Source organism: Strongylocentrotus purpuratus, unplaced genomic scaffold, assembly GCF_000002235.5.
Source record: "Strongylocentrotus purpuratus isolate Spur 01 unplaced genomic scaffold, Spur_5.0 spur5_contig_843, whole genome shotgun sequence".
Taxonomy (NCBI): domain Eukaryota; kingdom Metazoa; phylum Echinodermata; class Echinoidea; order Camarodonta; family Strongylocentrotidae; genus Strongylocentrotus; species Strongylocentrotus purpuratus.
In genome coordinates, this window is record NW_022145550.1 from 430,677 (window position 1) to 443,717 (window position 13,041).

Below are 13,041 nucleotides of genomic sequence, written 5' to 3' on the forward strand. Positions count from 1 at the left end.
TTGAACCATTATATAGCGTGTGTGTGTCGGCCTGTGCGTGACTCGGCTCTTTTTTTTGTTGGAGATATTATTCATTCCGTGCACAAAATATTATATTGTTTTAAATGAGTAATAAATTACAACAGTTTACTGTATATAGTTATTATATGTTTCTGTGATAGTGAATAAATATACGTATATATGCTTTGTTAAGTATTGGTAATAGTTTGAGATGTATAATGTGCGTGTATTGAATGCATGTACTCGTTATGTTATGTATTGTAATTTGAAATAAGTTGTATGATGTGCATAATGGACACATGTACTGTATGTACATTGTAATTTGAAATAAGTTGTATGATGTACATGTATTGAATGAATACATTAAAGACTACTACAAAACAAATATACATGTTAATATCAAAACATACAAAAGAAAAAGAAAATGCAAAAGAATACAAAGCAAATGGTCAGGGCCACAAAAGAGCGAATTGCTTATGAATAGGTCCCTCACATGAAACAAATTAATTCAGTCACCATACCCACAAACACACACACACCACATAAAAATACTGCATACACACAAACCTACACGAAAGTGTTTGTACAAAATGTGTTTTATACTTCACACAATATTGTTACAAATTTACAAATAGGTGTTTTCTATTGTCAGAATGCTTGAATTTTTATATCTTTACCAAACAATCGTTATGTAGAGTACCCCCTTCTTCTTCGATCAGTATTTCTTCTTTATCCTATGCCCCCCCCCCCCCCTCCCTCCACTCTTCATCTTAATCTCTCTCTCTCTCTTTCTCCCCCACTCCGCAATATTTTCTTGTAATCTTAATTCATTGATTTTTTTCAGTAAGCTTTGAATAGTTTATGACGATTCATTTACTAGGTAATTACGATTGAGGGTCTATGTACGATGATGATGTATATGTACATGTATATGAAAAATCAAATCAAGTCTTGCATGGACTTTTTTTTGTAATTATCAATTATTTGATCCATAAATAGAACGAATAAATCAGCCTCAGAACATAAACGAAATGCACAGTCGACATCAAGTCTTCTCAAAATTCCTCAACATGACGATGATGACGTAAATCAATGTTTTGATGCCACAGTCTCATTAAAGTGCAGCAGAAAATGAAATTTTAGTCCGAAATCTACTTGGTGGTACCACTCGCGGCAGGAGGGGTTTGCTTTCATGGACAGAAAATAAGTTATTCTTCATCATGAAAGCAATTCTAAAGTCAAATTGGTTAAGACTTTTCAATTGGGAGCTATCAAAGTTGGGTACACTTTTTGTGATACGCCCTGTACATGAAGAATTTACCTTCTCTGAACACTTTCAAAAAACGTTACAAACATTACTTGCAAGCTTCCGAGTAATGATTGGAATGTAAGCTACACTGTTGCCCATAAAGTCGGAAAAAACGTTAGCCTTTAGTTTGGCGCTATAAAAGGCAAGATATTTATCTATTTCAGATTGGACAGCTTTCAAACCCAACAACAGAAAAAAAAAAATAATAATAATAATAAAAATAAAAAACAAGGGCTGTCCTCTTCCTCCTTGGCCTTAGAGTCTGTATGCAAGAGGTCCACGTTTTAAGAATTGGCTGTATAATTTTCAATTCTCAAGTTTGACACAGAAGCTCCCTAGGCTATCTGACGCCACTGGCAGTACGCCAGAGAGTGTTTGCCTTCCGACATGATGGACACAAAAACCCGATATTGCTGATGCCCTAGGAATATAACAGGGTGAGGTCTGTAGAATTCTCTAACGTAATAGACAGGGGTAATTTGAGTCCCAGTAAATCTCCAGGACGACCCGAATATGTTTATATAATTTATTGGCTTTTTTTTTAAAACACCATCATGGATTTTCAGGTTTCATGACCACCATTTTACATAATGACAGTCTGCATGGATTTGTCGACCCGTAAAGCATAGGTATTGAAACAAAAACGTAACATCACTAGCATAGATGTTTCCTTATTCCAGGTTCCGGCAGCCATCCTAAATTGCAAAATGGCGGTCACTTAAGGTACGGAATCGAATATAAGGCTACTCTAATCCTTTATAATTTTTCAAAAATTTTCAAATTTCAAGAATTTCCGGGTCTCCGTCGAATTATTCGTATTGCTTTGATATTGAATAAGATCAACATTTTAAAAAGTACGGATAAACAAAATGTGGGGGAGAGACAGATAATTTCCAACAATTCCCCCTTAGATCAGATATAGACCTAAAACAAGCCTCATTTTCTTCAATATAAATTTAAGGAGTAGGTTGTCCGAGTCTGAAACAAAATTGAATAATGTTTCAGTCGTGCCGGCTTTCCAGCAATCGATCGTACATTGTTATACTTAAGTTGAATTGTACGATTTACTTTTAGAATTTTTGGGTCAATGGCATCCCATTTTCCCATAAAACGTTAGTGGAAAACTCGTAATGAAAATCAGGTCCTGTTACCGGACAGAGTTGTACAGGAAAATTGTTGCGACATTTTCATGTTCATAGACAGTGCATAATAAAATGAATTTAGACAAAATATTACCATAATATTATAATGCTTTAATGCTGTATTTTACAGGATATTAAATGACAGAAGTGCTGTATTGTTGTCAAATGTTTTAATAAATGACCTACAATTTGATATTACTACTGCTAAAACAGACGTACACGTAACATATATATCCCCATTGTAACAAAATAGAAAAACATAGTTGCTCACTTCCACTGATGAATCATTAAAATTTGGCGGCCATTTTTGACACTAACTTGGGTTAATCTTCCAGGTTTCCTGCCTACTTTAAAGGGACTTGGTAACATTGTTCAGATGAAAGTAAATGTTGCTAAGGTAGTGACTTCAATGCTAGATATAAAATTAAAGATAATTTGAAAGTTTGAGTAAGATAGACCATTATTAATGATAACAATTGGTAAAAACTGTTCTGATCAATTCCTTAATTATTCTAACTATATTATTACAACGTAATTACATTTTAAGTGAATGTAAATCATCATAATTAAAGCAATGAATTGGCTCTATACACCATTCCAGACATTTAAGTGTTGAAAGATTTTTAAAAGCCTGTCTTATGTCTTATTTTCATGGAAAAATGGTTGGGAGAATTTACTGTAAGAGGGTGTTGCACAGTGACGCCTTAAAAGAAAACCATAAATATCTTTGAGAATTTGTTCGGAACTGTTGGCATTTTAGAGGGTTAGTACAGTAGAAGAAATATAATGAGTAACATTCCTTACACAAATTACGCAGTATTTTTTGTATTAACCTTCAAAAATGTTTGTAGACAAACCTATGTTTATGTGCGTCATAATTATATGACGCGTTTCAGACAAAGGTTTGTCTAAACCTTGGTCTGAAACGCATCGAAACGCGTCATATGAAGCACATAAACCTAGATTTGTCGACAAACCTCCTTTGTAAATTCGGGCCAAAACCTCCATGGGTGCGATGTGACCTGTGAACGTTGGCTCCACCTATTTTCTGTTTTGCTCAAAAAACTATCCACAAAAAGGACTATGTATGCCCCTTTTGTGAAGCGACCTATCAATATTAATGTTCAGATATCAGTCCCTTTTTGGATTGCCCTCCTCCCGCCCCCCCCCCCCCCCAAGAAAAAATATTATCACATTGTTACATGTGTGCTCAATACATATTGATGTGTCAACCTAACGAGAGTGGTGTTTTCATAATGATTATTCACATTTGTTAAATTTATATTTATATGGAAGACTGTTTAAAAAACTTGCTTGCTGTCAATAGTGTATACATTTTTTATATATTTCAAATGTCTAGTCCGGTTAGAAATAGCACGTAATGATTTCATTATTTGCCACGTACTTCACATTGATTTATCTTATCGATAAGCCAAACTATTTGCTTTAGTATCATATATCAAATATAACAGTAATGACAAGTATGGTTTTCCCGGAAAATTGCATTATACAATGTATATTCATCGTTATGGAAAATGTTGTATAATATACAAAAATGGGCATTAACATTTTCCAGACCAATGATTTAATTACGTTTAATATTGAAGCTGTTGCCCTTTGTATATACATGAACTTGAAATAATAAGTAGCCTTGAAAGTGTCGCAATAAGTCATGTGTGAGTGAGCTTAAAGTTTAATGGTGTAGGTTGGTTTGATACTGTATAGCCTTTCCTCTGTTTTTAATGATATATATTTCCAATCAAATCAAACTGAGTGATGTTATCGTACAACTTAACAATATCAATCTTCTGTTCTCCTAAATAAGCCTGGGAAACTTGAAAATTGCATTACAATGTGAATTCATTGTCAGTGAAAATGTAATACAATACACAACAATGGGCAAATAATTGTTTCCAGACCAGAAGAACTTACATTTTATATTGAAACTGTTGCCGTTGTATATACATTAGGCGCAGATCCAGGATTTCTTAGGGGGGAGCCAAATATTGGTTCGTAATGGTGACCAGCAGTGACGTAATTGGGGGTGGGTGGGTGCAGGGAGGGGCGAGTTTCCCCCTCCCTCCTCCGCGAAACGCGGAAGCTTTGACATTTCAATAAATTATTAGAGAAAGAAGACGATTTGTTGTACCGTTATCGACTCTTAATCTTTGTCTAAATTCAGTTTTTTTTCCTAAGTTCTCTTCCTTCCTTTTGCCCACCCCCCCCCCCCCGATCCACAAGTTGTTGGCGGGAAAATTGCAACTGATATCCCCTTTTTTTCTTTTCTTCTTCCTCTTTTTTCCTTCCCTGTATCTCCTCTTTTCCCTTTTTCTTTCCCTTTCCTTCCTTCTCTTTTATTTTTTGATGGGAGGGGGGGGGGGCAACAGCCTGGGAGGCAAGTCCTTTTGCCCTCCCCCCGATCTACTTCTTCCCTCATTTCTTTTCTTCTTCCTCTTCTTTTTTCCCTTTCTCTCCTCTTTCCCTTTCCCTTCGTTCCTTCTCTCTCTCTTTTTTTTTTTTTTTTTTTTTGCGGGGGGGGGAGGGCCAAGGCCCGCTTGCCCCCTCCCCCTGGATCCGCGCCTGGCACAGTGACGCCTTCAAAGAAAACCATAAATATCTTTGTGGTTTGAGAATTTGTTCGGAACTGTTGGCATTTTAGAGGGTTAGTACGGTAGAAGAAATATAATGAGTAACATTCCTTACACAAATTACGCAGTTTTTTTTATTAACCTTCAACAATGTTACCGGGTCACTTTAACACATATCAGTTAGATGTAGTCGGAATATATTTTTAACCCTCAAACCCTGATTCCTGGCCAAAATTAGGTGTTGGCAGCCATTTTGAATTAATCAATGACAGCCATCTTGGATACAATTTTCCATAAAATGCTACACTTTATACTTCATATTTCGTGCATCAGTGAATATTATATTTAGCGTAATTTTAAATTGGAAGCCACCTAGGATATCCAGGTTTCGATCCTTACCACCATAGCAAATTTTAAACAGTCTAAATGGATTTGTCGACCTTGGAAACTTTTCTTTTTTTTCTTGATGTTAATGCGCCAATCTCAATTGTGTTCTTTTGTATTTACAATACACTTGCCCACATGCCACTAGGCCTTTTTAGGTGGGCCTCGAAAACCATTTTTATTGTAGAACACAATTTCATTTACTTCCAATATTCATTTTAACCAATGTTTTTTTATGTATTACTTTATTATGCTATGCAACTTTGTACTTTTGTGAACCCCCAAGTTTAGATATATATATATATATATGTGCTATATGTATACATGTAATATCTGTTTTAATCATGGTTTGTGAAATAAAGACGAAAATGAAATGAATCCCCTATGAAATACAGTTTATTTGAAATAAAGTTATGGACATAATTTGCATCTTATTTACTCTTTATTGATACATCTTGAAATCTGATAAATGCAGTATTTATGCATATAGCAACATGTAAAAAGAAAATTGTCACTAACCAATTGAAATAACTTTCATAATGATTTTTAGGCTAGTCAGGAAGATTTCTTCCATGTAAAAATTCATATAAAAATTACGTAAATTTCTGTAACAGTAACTCACCATTCGACAGAGGTGTCTATTCAGTACACTCTTCCTCTTCCGGGTTAGAAATGTAAATAAACAGACGTAAAATATTTCCGGACTTTGTGAGATATTTTATGCCCTCATTTTTATTAGATTTCATTACGATTCACCCTATGGTTTTGTATGAAGTTATCTGTCGCCAATATTGATTTAAGCAGGTTTAACCTGATTCGTTTCAGTGAATTTTATGAGTCTGGCTCTTTTTTTGTTGGAGATATTGTTCATATCGTGCGCAACAAATTATATTGTTATAAATGAGTAATAAATTACAACAGTTTACTGTATATAATTATGATATGTTTCTGTGATAGTGAGTTACTATACGTATATATGCTTTGTTATGCATTTGTAATAGTTTGAGATGAAAAAATAGAAAAGTTGCGATTTATTATTGTATATTTCATTTATGTTAAAGTAATGTAACTCCAATATCTTGTAATATTTTGAAAATGTATGTATCTGTTTTCATTCTGTTATTATTTCTTGTGCATTGAATGAACAATAAAATAACTTTCGAAACAATGGGGCCGTACACCGGGAAAGGGTTTATTACGATAAGATTTATTTATTCAAAATAATTGAGTTGTGGATATTGTGTACTCTATATGTTATGTATTGCAATTTGAAATAAGTTGTATGATGTGCGTGTATTGAATGCATGTTCTCTTATGCATTGTAATTTGAAATAAGTTGTATGATGTGCATGTATTGGATACATGTACTCTATAAACATTGCAATTTGAAGTAAGTCGTGTGATGTACATGTATTGAATGAATAAAAAAAAACACGACAGAACAAAACAAATATATACATGTAAAAATCAAAACATTCAAAAGAAAAATAAAATGCAAAAAGAATACAAAGCAAATGGTCAGGGCCACAACAGAGCGAATTGCCTAAATAGGGCACTCACACAGGGGCGTACGCAGGGGGGGGGGTTTGGGGGTTCAAACCCCCCCCCCCCGTTTGGTATTTTAACGTATGTAAACCCCCCCTAAAAAAACCGAAACCCCCCCCCCCTTTGGCTTTTTATAAAAATTATACCCACGGCTAACCTAAATAAGGTGACCTTACCCCCACCCAACGAAAAAAAATGTCAAATTTTGAAATTTTGAGACCAAAAAAAAAAAAAAAGTGTCCGCTTACCCCCCCCCCCCCCCACCCCCCCCCCCCCCCCCACTGAGCGACTTTTCGGCCGGCTGAGTCGTTGCGATTTTTTTTTTACCTCCCCCCCCCCCCCAAAAAAAGTGTCCGCTTACCCCCCCCCCCCCCCCACCCCCCCCCACCCCCCCCCCCCCCCCCCCCCCCCACTTAGCGACTTTTCGGCCGGCTGAGTCGTTGCGATTTTTTTTGGCCTCCAAAAAAAAAAAAAAAAGTGTCCGTTTACCCCCCCCCCCCTCCCCCCCCCTCCCTCCCCCCCTCCCCCCCCCCCCCCCCTTGAGGGACTTTTCGGCCGGCGCGATTTTCAAATTTTCGGGAGCAAAATATTTTAAAACCCCCCTCCCCTTGAAAAAATCCTGCGTACGCCCCTGCACTCACATGTAACAAATTAAATGAAATATGATTCAGTCACCATACACACAAACACACACACACACACACACACACACCCCACATACAAATACTACATCCACACAAACCTACACGAAAGTGTTTGTACAAAGCAATCAACTTTAAAGAGATGTGTTTTATACTTCACACAATATTGTTACAAATTTACAAATAGGTGTTTTGTATATCTTTACAAAACAATCGTTATGCATAGTACCCCCTTCTCCGATCAGTATTTCTTCTTAATCCTAGGCCCTCCCCCCCCCCCCCCCTCCTCCTCTTCATCTTTATCTCTCTCTCTCTCTCTCTCTCTCTTTCTCCCCCACTCCGCAATATCTTCTTGTAATTCTAATTCATTGATTTTTTTCAGTAAGTTTTGGATAGCTTATGACGATTCATTTACTAGGTAATTACGATTGAGGGTCTATGTATGATGATGATGTATATGTACATAAACATGAAAAATCAAACCAAATCAAACCTTGCATGGACTTTGCTTTGTAATTATCAATTATTTGATCCATAAATTGAATGAAAATATCAGCCTCAGAAAATAAACGAAATGCACAGTCGACATCAAGTCTTCCCAAAATTCCTTATTACGCCACTGCCCCTGGGAGGTGAGCCCCCTGGCATGTTTGCCCCCCTCCCCCCCCCCCCTAATCCCAAACTGCTTCTGGCGCGCCTGCCTTAGAGTATGTATGCAAGAGGTCCACGTTTTAAGAATTGGCTGTATAATTTTCAATTCTCAAGTTTGACACAGAAGTTCCCTAGGCTATCTGACGCCACTGGCAATACGCCAGAGAGTGTTTGCCCTCCGACATGATGGACACAAAACCCCGATATTGCTGATGCCCTAGGAATATCGCAGGGTGAGGTCTGTAGAATTCTCTAACGTAATATAGGGGGGGGGGGGTAATTGAGGCCCAGGAAATCTCTAGGACGACCCAAATATGTTTATATAATTTATTGGCTTTTTTTTAAACACCATCATGGATGTTCAGGTTTCCTGACCACCATTATACATAATGATAGTCTGAATGGATTTGTCGACCCGTAAAGCATAGGTATTGACACAAAAACATGACATCACTAGCACAGAGGTTTCCTAATTCCAGGTTCCGGCAGCCATCCTAAATTGCAAAATGGCGGTCACTTAAGGTGCGGTATCGAATATAAGGCTACTCTAATCCTGTATAATTTTTCAAAATTTTTCAAAATTCAAGAATTTCCGGGTCGCTGTAGAATTATTCGTATTGCTTTGATATTGAATAAGATCAACATTTTTAAAAGTACGGATAAACAAAACGTGGGGGAGAGACAGATAATTTCCAACAATCCACCCTTAGATCAGATATGGACCTAAAACAAGCCTCATTTTCTTCAATACACGAGTGTCAATAGTGTAAATTTAAGGAGTAGATTGTCCGAGTCTGAAACAAAATTGAATAATGTTTGAGTCGTGCGGCTTTCCAGCAATCGATTGTACACTGTTCTACTTAAGTCGAATTGTACGATTACTTTAAGAAGTTTTGGGTCAATGGTATCCCATATTTCCAAAAAACGTTAGTGGAAAATTCGTAATGAAAATCAGGTCCTGTTACCGGACAGAGTTGTACAGGAAAATTGTTGCTACATTTTCGTGTTCATAGACAGTGCATAATAAAAATGAATTTAGACAAAATATTACCATAATATTATACTGCTTTAATGCTGTATTTTACAGGAAAATGACAGAAGTGCTGTATTGTTTTCAAATGTTTTAATAACACCTACAATTTGATATTACTACTGCTAAAACACACATACACCTAATAAATATATCCCCATTGTAAAAAAAATGAAAACATAGTTGCTCACTTCCACTGATGAATCATTAAAATTTGGCGGCCATTTTTGACACTAACTTGGGTTAATCTTCCAGGTTTCCTGCCTACTTTAAAGGGACTTGGTAACATTGTTCAGATGAAAGTAAATGTTGCTAAGGTAGTGACTTCAATGCTAGATATACAATTAAAGATAATTTAAAAGTTTGAGTAAGAACAGACCATTATTAATGATAACAATTGGTAAAAACTGTTCTGATCAATTCCTTAATTATTCTAACTATATTATTACAATGTAATTACATTTTAAGTGAATGTAAATCATCATAATTAAAGCAATGAATTGGCTCTATTCACCATTCCAGACATTTAAGTGTTGAAAGATTTCTAAAAGCCTTTCTTATGCCTTATTTTCATGGAAACATGGTAGGGAGAATTTACTGTAAGAGGGTGTTGCACAGTGACGCCTTCAAAGAAAACCATCATGAATATCTTTGTGGTTTGAGAATTTTTTCAGGACCGTTGGCATGTTAGAGGGTTAGTACAGTAGAAGAAATATAATAAATAACATTTCTTACAAAAATTACGCAGTTTTTTTTATTAACCTTCAATAATGTTACCGAGTCACTTTAACACATGTCAGCTAGATCTAGTCTGAATATATTTTTAACCCTCAAACCCTGATTCCATTTTGAATTAATCAGTGACAACCATCTTGGATACAATTTTCCATAAAATGCTACTTTTTATACTTCATATTTCGTGCATCAGTGAATATTATATTTAGTGTACTTTCACATTGAAGTCCACCTAGGATTTCCAGGTTTCGATCCTTACCACCATAGCAAATTTTAAACATTAAATAGTCTAAATGGTCTCAATTGTGTTCTTTTGTATTTACAATACACTTGTCCACAGGCCACTGGGCCTTTATAGGTGGACCTCGCAAACCATTTCTATTGTAGAATTACACAAATTTCATTTACACCCAATATTTATTTCAACCAATGTTTTTTTATGTATTTTTTATTTATTTATGTATCGTGAAAAGTACCCCTTTACCGGACATTTTGGTAACATGCATGCGGTCATTCCGACCCCGGAGTGGGGGGGGGGGGGGGGTTGGCCTCGGGAACGAGAGCGTCAAAATGGATTCCTTGATTGAGTCTGATGTGCATGACCATGGCGACTTATCCATCTTATCATTTTTACACAACAAAATTAATTAGTTTTACGTAAAATGTTCACATCTGCTTCCCCTTTCATATTCTTCCCATAGAAGAAATGCTTTGTATTCAGGTCTTGTAAGGCAGGCGCGGATCCAGGGGGGAACGAGCGGGCCTTGCCCCCCCCCCCCCGCAAAAAAAAAAAAAAAAAAAAGAGAGAAGAAAGGAAAAGAAGGGAGAAAGGGAAAAAGGAGAAAAAGGGAAAGAAAGAAGAGGAAGAAGAAGAAGAAAAGAAAAGGGGAAGAAGGAGATCGGGGGACCGAAAGGGCCTCCCAGGCTGTTAACCCCCTCCCCCCCCCCCCCCCAAAAAAAAAAAAATAAGAGAGAAGGAAGAAAAGGGAAAGAAAAAGGGAAAAGAGGAGATACTGGCGTACTGATAGGGGGGGGGGCTTGGGGGAAATCATATTCAAACGTGGTTTATTTCTAATTCCACAACGGTGGATTACAAATACTGCTGAAATGACATAATTTCCGAAATTTTTCCTCACTTTTTGGTAAATTATACGTTTGTATGTGTTTGTTAAAAATGACAAATTCCTAAATTTACAACCAGGCAAAAATATGATTCTTGAGATTCCTACATGTCAGGGCGCGAGGTACGGCGGGGATCGAGAGCCTCGAGCACCTCCCCCCCCCCCCCCCCCCACTTTTCTTGAAAAAGTATTTTAAAGAGAAATGAAATAGAATGAGAGCAAGAAAGTAAGAATAGTTAACTGCCAGTGTTAACAAAATAATGAGGCATCAAAATATGCTCATCTGACCGTGATTAAATGCCTAAAACCCCTAAGCTTCCGGGGGCTTTGCCCCCTGGATTCCATTTAGGGCCCTACGGCGGACCCTTAGATGATCATCTGACGGTAATTAAATACCTAAAACCCCTGATTTTTTGGGGCTCCGCCCCCTGGACCCCACGCCAAATAGTGACTTGCCAGTGTCACAAAATAATAAGGTATACACAAAAATATGCTCATCTGACCTTAATTAAACGCCTAGAACCCCTGACCTCATGGGGCCAGCTCCGCCGCCTCGACCCCACCAGGGGCCCTAAGGCGGGCCCCTGAATGCTTATCTGACCGTAATTTATTGCCTTAAACCCCTGAGCTTGCGGGGTCGGACAAGGTATCAAGATGTGTTTATCTGACCACAGGCGCGGAGCCAGGGGGGGGGGCGGTTGGGGGCGGTCCCCCCAATCGGAAGAGGACGTAGGAAGAAAAAGGAGCAGACAAAGAACATATTTGATATTCAGACAAGGATTAAGAGTATAGAGAACGGTACAACGCTTCGTTTTCTTTCTCTAATAATATTACGTCAAAGCCTCGCGCAGGAGGGGAGGTGGGGGGGGGGGGGGACTGAATTCAGACGAGCATTCAGAGGCAAGAACGGTAATACGAATCTTTAATGATTTAATGAAACGTAAAAGCTTCTGCGCTTCGCGCGGAAAAGGGGGGAACTGAAATCAGACGAGGATAAAGAGTCGAGAACGGTACAACGAATCGTCTTCTTTCTTTAATAGTTTAATAAAACGTCAAAGCTTCCGCGCTTCGCGCAGGAGGGGGGGGGGGGAACTGAATTCAGTCGAGGATTAAGAGTCGAGAACGGTACAACGAATCGTCTTCTTTCTTTAATTGTTTAATAAAACGTCAAAGCTTCCGCGCTTCGCGCAGGAGGGGGAGGAACTGAATTTAGACAAGAATTAAGAGTCGAGAACTGTACAACGAATCGTTTTCTTTCTCTAATGATTTAATGAAACGTAAAAGCTTCCGCGCTTCGCGCGGGAGGGGGGGGGGGGGAACTGAAATCAAACGAGGATAAAGGGTCGAGAACGGTACAACGAATCGTCTTCTTTCTTTAATAGTTTAATAAAACGTCAAAGCTTTCGCGCTTCGTGCGGGAAGGGGGAAACTTTCCCTCCTCCCTGCACCCACCCCCTAGGAGGTGCTCACTACCGCCCCCCCCCCCCTAAATTAAAATCCTGCCTATATGCTTGAGAGGATAATAACCCAGGTAGCAAGGCCATGTGGGACTCACATGGGTCCCATATTCTCTAAAATGTTATCTTTATTGAGGGTGACTTGAAAAAGTTAATAACTTGGAAGGGAGGGAGTGCAACCTGCCACACACCTCAACCTCTTGGTTGCTTTGATTCATTGCCGAAAATATTTTGGCACCTATCATCCCCCCCCCCCCCCCCCCCCCAACCGAGGATACAAATCGACACCCTTGATTGTAACCATATTTTCATGTGTGTGAAACAATATGTTTTTCTTAAGTATATTTTTTGTTTCAATTTTGTTCACACTATTCAATTTCGTTGTAAATCAACCATTATGAGTTCCTGAAATTTACGTGTTGATGTTTTTAAACCGAA